Raw genomic sequence first — 8,300 nt, forward strand, 5'->3', positions numbered from 1 at the left:
GTGTCAGAAATACGGAGAACGATAATAAACTCACCTAACAGCCAAAGTATTCTCTCTTCATAACGTTTGTTAGGGGTTCTGACTGAGCTATGCCATTCAGAGGTACACTCAAAAACCTAAATAACCGTGATCATTTTAAAGTATTGAAAAATGAAAATAAATAATCAAAATACGAGCTTTATAGAAAGACACACAACAACCCACGTGTCAAGGAAGACCACGTAGCTGGAGTCCATGTTAAATCACTGGTAGAAAAAGGAACAATTCCAAGCTTGTTGTAAAATTGGAAAATGGATCTTTCAAACATTCCCTCAAGTTAAAAGACCGACCTTTCCAAAAAAAGTAAAGGACTACAAGCATCCTACACTATACATACACTGTATAAATAATATTGTTATGCCCAAATATATTTGATACATTTTGTGTTCGATACAATTTGTTTTTTAATGTAACTTTGTATGTATGACTAAATTGTATATGTCAACTTGTTCTCGTCGCTATATGGCTGAAATAATGCCGATGCGACGTTAAATTTTAACTCACTCATTCTATATACAACACGCCACATGTCAAGGACATGGCAGTTTGATGCTACTATCCATATTGGGGTCAAAGTTAAAGTTTCACCACAAATGTTGTTTGCCCTCTAAATCTGCTGCTATTTTTTAATGAAACAGCTTCAGAGAGTTTGTGTTGTCACTCTTCAGCCAAATGTAACACACAATCACTAAAATAACTATAAGAAACGAGAGCTCTACCTCAAAATCACAGCTTGATAACTATCAACATGCTTTTGATATATTTGCTTAAACATGTCTGTAGCATGTTTGGTGTTTCCAGGGATGACAGAAATATGCTCCAGTAGCTAGGTAGTGTATATTGGTATCCAGAAATATATTTTTGTACCGAGTTAGATAGCTTAATCATATAGTAACTACACACTATTACAGTTAAAATGTCGTCATATTATAGGATTTTGTTTGCCTGGCGTAATTTTACCAAAAAGGGGGAAAGTATTTGTATTATATCTTATTCTTTCTAACATTGTAAATAATGATGTATTTCCCCCACCCAGCCATATACACACCGACCGAACCATATTTAAAAGGAATACCCCTATCAATAAGTATATCGGAAGGCGGATAAGATCTTATTAGGACTCTACGCAAATCGCTGAATTGGTTGAAATCAAGACAGCATCGATTGTGTTTCTTTTGTACATATATTTACACATGTTTGTATACTTTGGGATTTTTTTCTCACATTTGTAATAAATACTTCAATAGTGTCTGTTGTCTTGTTGTTTATACACAACGGTAAAATCAGATTCGAACGATGTTAATGCATGATCATGTGTCATCCTAATTCGACATTGTATTGCTGCTCATGCTATCAACCACCGGTTTGCTTGCATCGGATCAGTTATTAGCAGAGTGCCATGACAGAGACATAACGTTGTTAGATTCATGTTGATTGTTTTGTTGTTTGACACCGCACTCATATATACTAGTATTCCAGCTATACGAAGACGGTCTGTATAAATAATGGAGTCTGGACCAGACAATCCAGTGACATCATGAGCATCGATCCACGCAATTGGGATCAATGACACGCATCAAACCAAGTCAGCGAGCCTGACCACCCGATCCCGTTAATCGTCTCTTACGACAAGCATTGTCGCCTACTACGGCAAGCATGGGTTGCTGAAGACCTATTCTATCCCAGATCTTGACCTATTTTCTATCCCAGGCCCCGGGATCATGAAAGTGGTCTTAGTTGAAATTTTGCTGAACACGAATTTTTTCTTAAGTTTTTAAGATTTTGGTTAGCCAAGAGTCGGTCTAAGACTGGATCTTGAAACGTTCTTAGCAAAATCTTAGCAATTTCTAAGTTTTAGACCGTCGCCATAGGGACACGCGCATGTTAAACCGTACTACGGTAATCATTGGAACTCTTCAGTGAATGGAGATGCGAAATACGTGTTGCTTGCAAACACAGCTGTTGCGTGTGACATGTCGTCTGCGGTAGCTGTCAACCATGGATGACAAGAAACGAAAGGTTAATTGGTCTAAAGAAGAAGAGGTGCTGTTGGTGGAGGAGGTTTCAAAATGGGAGGGCATTCTGTTTGGAAAGCTGGACGGACGTCACCGGACCGGACAGCGGAAGACCAAGCTTTGGGAAGAGATTTCGAGCATACTTAACTCGTGAGTAAAACACTGAGTTACTGCAAATTTACAGATCGAAAGTTATCTTTGCTTGCAAAATTTGTATCCACATCCTACCCTTGTGAAGATATATACTGTTCTTATGGTCGTCGAAACGATATTTGCGGTTATCTATTATGCAAAGCTACGTCGTTTTACATCGATCCCAACTGCGTGGGATTACATAATTATTTACATGTAAGCCAACATTAGTTTACTGATATGGATATGAAATAAATTAAATTGATGGAAAAACATGACAGAACTAATAACATGTTACATCATATGTAAGTCACATATGTGTGTGTATATATATATATGCAGCATTTTCAATATTTTGAATACGGAATCATAATAGAATTATGTGTAATAACTGTTTTGTTTTTACATATTTCAGGATCAGTGGACAAAGGCGAGGAGGAATTATCAGCAGCAGTGCCTCTGGACATAAACATGTCTAGCCTGGGGGTGGAGGACTTCTTGTCGAACAGCATCATCCTCGCACCTATTGATGTGCAACCTCCAAAGAATTTTACTACATAGGAAGAAATGTTTAGGGAGGAGCTCCAGAGAATCCAGGATAGCAGAATACTTATAAAAGAGCAGACAAAATTGGCTCAGCTGAAACAAAAATTAACAATCCTTCAAATTAGACAAATTGAGCCATTTTTTATTGAATAATCCATGTGCCCTTAATGTCATGCCATCTTTCATAATTAGTGCCAACCTGTTAAATTGTTTCATACACATTAATTATAAGTTGATAAAGAAGAGACAATTTATGGATAACAACTCTACATGTGTTCTCTGGCCATCTTGATCTAACAGTATTATTCTCCTGTTGTCGTTGTTTAAGTGAGTTAATATTTCAAGTCACATCGGCATTATTTCAGCCACTAAACTACTCGTGTTAAACTCTCTGACATATGCAATTGTTGTTACTGTTAATCCTCCATCAACACTAAGTATTCTGTTCCATGTTCATTATTCAGCATTGATTAACAACGGTATAATGATCTATTCAGAAGTGTCGCCTTTACAGTAAATGAAGAAGTTGTTATCCTTAAATTGTCTCTACTTTGGCCGACTGATTTAAGTTGTTGTTTTTTTAAATGAAGTAGCTCTGGGCAATGTGGTCTCTGATGCCAAAGCCATCATTTCTCTGAAACTGCTGCTGTTACTGATCTGGACACCGAATTGTCAACTCATCCACATGCTTAATTGTATATCCGTTTCAAAATTCCTATATAATGTAAAATTGCACAGGAAACAACATATTTACATGATCTGGTCGGATTGGTTCTCAGTCCCAAAGATAGACATGGAAATCGTCTCTTTGAAATACCGAAAGTTTGTTCAATCAGAACAGTGTTCTGCAGAGAGAATAATTATATCTGTTTCTGTATCTGATATTCCCAGTGTTGTAATAGGGTTGGTTGGTTTGTTGTTTAACGCCGCACTCAGCAATAATCCATCTATATGACGGCGGTCTGTAAATAATCGAGTCTGGATCAGACAATCCAGTGACTAATATCATGAGCATCGATCCACGCAATTGGGACCGATGACATGCATCAACCCAGTCAGCGAGCCTGACCACCCGATCCTGTTAGTCGCCTTTTACAACAAGCATAGTCACCTTTTAGCGCAAGCATGGGTTGCTGAAGACCTATTCTACCCCGAAATCTTCACGGGTCTGTTGTGGTAGGGAGTCATCAGGTATCGTCTACAGGGGTATCCAGAGTCATCCAGCAAGGAATCCATCATGAACACCTGAAATATATATGTGCAATTTGTTTAAATATGTTTTTAAACTTTAATTCATAAAGGACAACTATGATAAGAGCCCAATTTTACCCACAATTTCTGAATATGAAATTAATTTGACAAGAAACTTGGTAATGTAGTCATATATGTTCATGTTAATAGTAATTATAGTCTCTGTCTTTTTGGATGTTTTGGACTTGAGTCAACATTGAATGTAGATGCTTATATTCATAGAAATCTTTTCAGTATGGATGACATTTCGGGGAAACCTTTACTGATTTTCTAAGGATATGGGTGAAGAATTCATCTTGAGTCACAGAATATCATGTTTGTTTGTTTGTTTTGTTGTTTAACGCCGCACTCTGCAATATTCCAGCTATATGACGGCGGTCTGTAAATAATCGAGTTTGGACCAAACAATCAAGTGATTAATATCAGCCTTGTGAGAACCTAAGGTAGAATGTGTCCCCAGCATTCCCTTATTGGTGGTAAGAGGCGACTAAACTGGAGAAACCTCTTCATTTGTCGTTGGTTGCTGTGTCGGTTGAGGAGGTTAGTCTGGTGGTTGAGGGCACAGGCTCCGTTGCGAATTGGAACCTTTCTTCACCTAGAGACCCGTGAAGATTCCGGGGTAGAATAGGTCTTCAGCAACCAATGCTTGTAAAAGGCGACTAACGGGATCGGGTGGTCAGGCTCGCTGACTTGGTTGATGCATGTCATCGGTTCCAATTGCGTGGATCGATGCACAAGATGTCAATCACTGGATTGTCTGGTCCAGACTCGATTATTTACAGACCGCCGTCATTTAGCTGGAATATTGCTGATCGCAGCGTAAAACCACAAACAAAACTTCACCTCGACGGGCAGTACTATGGTCCTTGGTGCCGTTTAAAGTGTCTTACCGCTACGACCTTCTAAACCACGTCGTAAAACACCTCTTAAATATGTGTGCCGTTTTACAAAGACCTCCTAACTTTACACCTCATCGTAAACAACTTCTAATTCTACGATAGGTTAATTAGGGGCACTTGTAACTAGCTTACGACATCCCTACTCAACGTCTGAAATGGCGACATTTTTGAGAATTAAAGACATTTTGAACGGGAGAAACATTAGGCGAGGTCGAATATTCAGGAATAGGACTCAAGTGTTGATTCCTTTGACCGACACACAACTGATGGCCAGGTATCGCTTTCCTCGGCATACCATCCTACAGCGGGTTGATCGGGTCAGCTCGAGATATCTCGGCCGTTCCAACGTTCGTGTGCCTTACCTGTTCATGTTCAAGTGTTAGTAACACTTATATATACTATTCAAAAGGGGAATTCCTAAGGGAATTAGGAGATGTACACGGTATTGCCAAATCAAGTGGTTGTCGCGTGTTGAAAAAGACAACAGATGGAATTGTAAAGTCGTATGACTTGATCCGGTTTCCAACGCCCGAAAAAGACGCCAAACTAGCGGAGGATTTCTGCCACATCTGTGGTCGGCATAGATTGTACTTTGATACCTATTCAACGACCAGCATTAGATGAAGCAGTATATGTGTGCAGAAAAGGATTCCACGCAATCAATGTGCAAGCTGTGTGCGACGCCCAACTCCGGTAAATATCCTTGACCCTTGCAATGTAAACAAACATGCTGGACCAGACAATCAAGTGATTGACATCATGAGCATCGATCCACGCACTTGGGATCGATGACATGCATCAACCAAGTCAGCCAGCCTGACCACCCGATCCCGTTGGTCGCTTTTACGACAAGCATAATCGCCTTAATCGCCTTCTACGGCAAGCATGCGTTGCTGAAGACCTATTCTTCCAGTGGCATTTAGTCTCATATTTAAATTATGATTATTATTATAATCATGATTAGTAATGGTGTTATTTGTGAAACTTATTTGCAATTGGTATCTTTGTTTGAAAAATAAGACTGTACTGTTACTTTATTTGTTCATCATAGATCATATCACTTCCTGTTGCATGAAAACTGGCCAGATTGATGATGTGGTTTTGAGGAAAAAACCCTCTCCTGTTCTTTCACATTATACAATAACAATGAGGGGTTAATAATATTTTGAAGTGAAGTGGTGGTTAGTAGTTGTGTATGTTTTGACGGTGGTTTGTTGTTTTACGCCGCACTCCAGTATTCCAGCTATATACATGACGGCGGTCTGTAAATAATAGTCTGGACCAGACAATCCAGTGATTAATATCATGAGCATCGATCAACGCAATTGTGATCGATGACATGTATCAACCAAGTCAGCGAACCTGACCATGTTTTGAAGAGAAAACACACATGAAAATAATCTGACCTAATTTAACTATTACTACATAATGTAATCCAGTATAGGGCCACATAAACCACTTCCCTCAAAAAAATGTTCCCCTTTTTCCTATTAGTTTCACAAAACGTCACAGATTTATGACCCTTGAAACACATGACAATATCTTGTTCCGTTTTTGAACATTCGGGAAAAAAGGAAGTTGAAATTAATGAATAAATATACAACAGAATGTGTCCCCCTACTTTCTTGCGTGAAAATCATATACATCAACTTATGGTGGCCTCACTTTAGATTTTATGAGAGTTTCTTTTTAACGTATCAGCTGAAAAAGGCGCTTACTTCTTTGTGATGTGTTTCCAGATCTTCTTAGCTGCTGTATTTGTAAAGGCGGAATTCAGCGTGTCAAAATTACTTTCAACACCTGACAATGATATCTATGTCAGCCGAAGAGAAGTTTCTTTTTCTGTTCTTTAGTGCAAAAGCGTCCATAACTCATACCGTAGTTCTATGTCGTCTGCCGTTTCGAAGGGGAACAACTCTAATATTACAATCTTCCGTGTTTCCACACAAGAGAGTTACTATTTTTTGCCGATACAGTTTGTTATCGCTGGATTTACTATTCAAACCTACACACTTGACAGCTAGAGATGGAACTATCGATGTGGAACAGACTATCATAAACGTCAACAGGCTTGTTGTTATCTATACTAACCATTAATAACCGACCCGTGAAGATCCGGGGTAGAATAGGTCTTCAGCAACCCATGCTTGCTGTAAAAGGTGACTATGCTTGTCGTAAAAGGCGACTAACGGGATCGGGTGGTCAGGCTCGCTGACTTGGTTGAAGCATGTCATCGATCCCAATCATTGCGTGGATCGATGCTCATGATATCAATCACTGGATTGTCTGGTCCAGACTCGATTATTTACAGACCGCCGTCATATAGCTGGAATATTGCTGAGTGCGGCGTTAAACAATACACCAATCAACCAACCATTAATAAACTTTTATTTTATATATGTTTAGCATTTTGGCTTTTCTTTGATGAAAATTAACAGTTGCGCTTCCATTTCCGGTTTGAATTGCATAGCGTTAGGATTTAGTAAATCTAATCTCACTCTTATAGTAAGAGGGGTATACGACAGGCTTCAACAACCCAGACTAACAGGATCGGGTGGTCAGGCTCTCTGATTGACTTGGTTGATGCATGCCATCGTATCCCAATTGCGTGAATCGATCCTCATGATTGTCTGGTCCAGTCGCGATTTTTTTCCAGACCGCTGTCACATATAGCTGTAATACTACTGATTGCAGCGTTAGACAACAAACCAAACAACCAACCAACATTGCCGTACGTGTGATGTTAATGTGAACCAAAATAAACAACATGTTAAAAAAACTCCTTCGTCGCAGATTCCTTCGCTCAGTAATTAAACATAACCACCGAGTGAATCAGTTATTAGACATACTGTAAACAGGGATTTTTTTGCGACCGTTTTATTATTGCGAGTTTTGCGAACGAGACTCAATCGCAAAAATTAAAAACGCAAAAATAAGTATAAATAATACATACATACTTTATTCATTGCAACACGTCATCAAATGTTGAAATCATCAACCAGAACTACAAGTTACTCAATAAGTTAAAAACACAAATGAATGCAGAATGGTCACACAATACATCACACATGACAGTGTAAACAGACCAGTTAGTGTCACTGTTACCTCACAGTAATCCTGCCTTCTTCCAACCACGCTTGATTGCGTCAGTGTCCTTTGCAATTTTGTCCACACATGACATGACACTGAGTTGAGTCAATTATCGTATTTGATAATTGGTCGCAATCTCTTCCGGTCAACTTTCCGGCCAACTCAGTAAATCTAGCTTCACGTAGGAATATACGGTAATGAAAACGCCGAAAAAGCAGCTAAACTATCCCTCAAAATCCCAGAAATAAGCTTAAACTTACCCATCTCAAAATCAGAAATTAAAAGTGTAAACAAACAAAAATCACCAAAAAATGGCATAACCTATATC

This window comes from Haliotis cracherodii, unplaced genomic scaffold, assembly GCF_022045235.1.
Source record: "Haliotis cracherodii isolate W230 unplaced genomic scaffold, xgHalCrac1.p SCAF_14, whole genome shotgun sequence".
NCBI lineage: Eukaryota > Metazoa > Mollusca > Gastropoda > Lepetellida > Haliotidae > Haliotis > Haliotis cracherodii.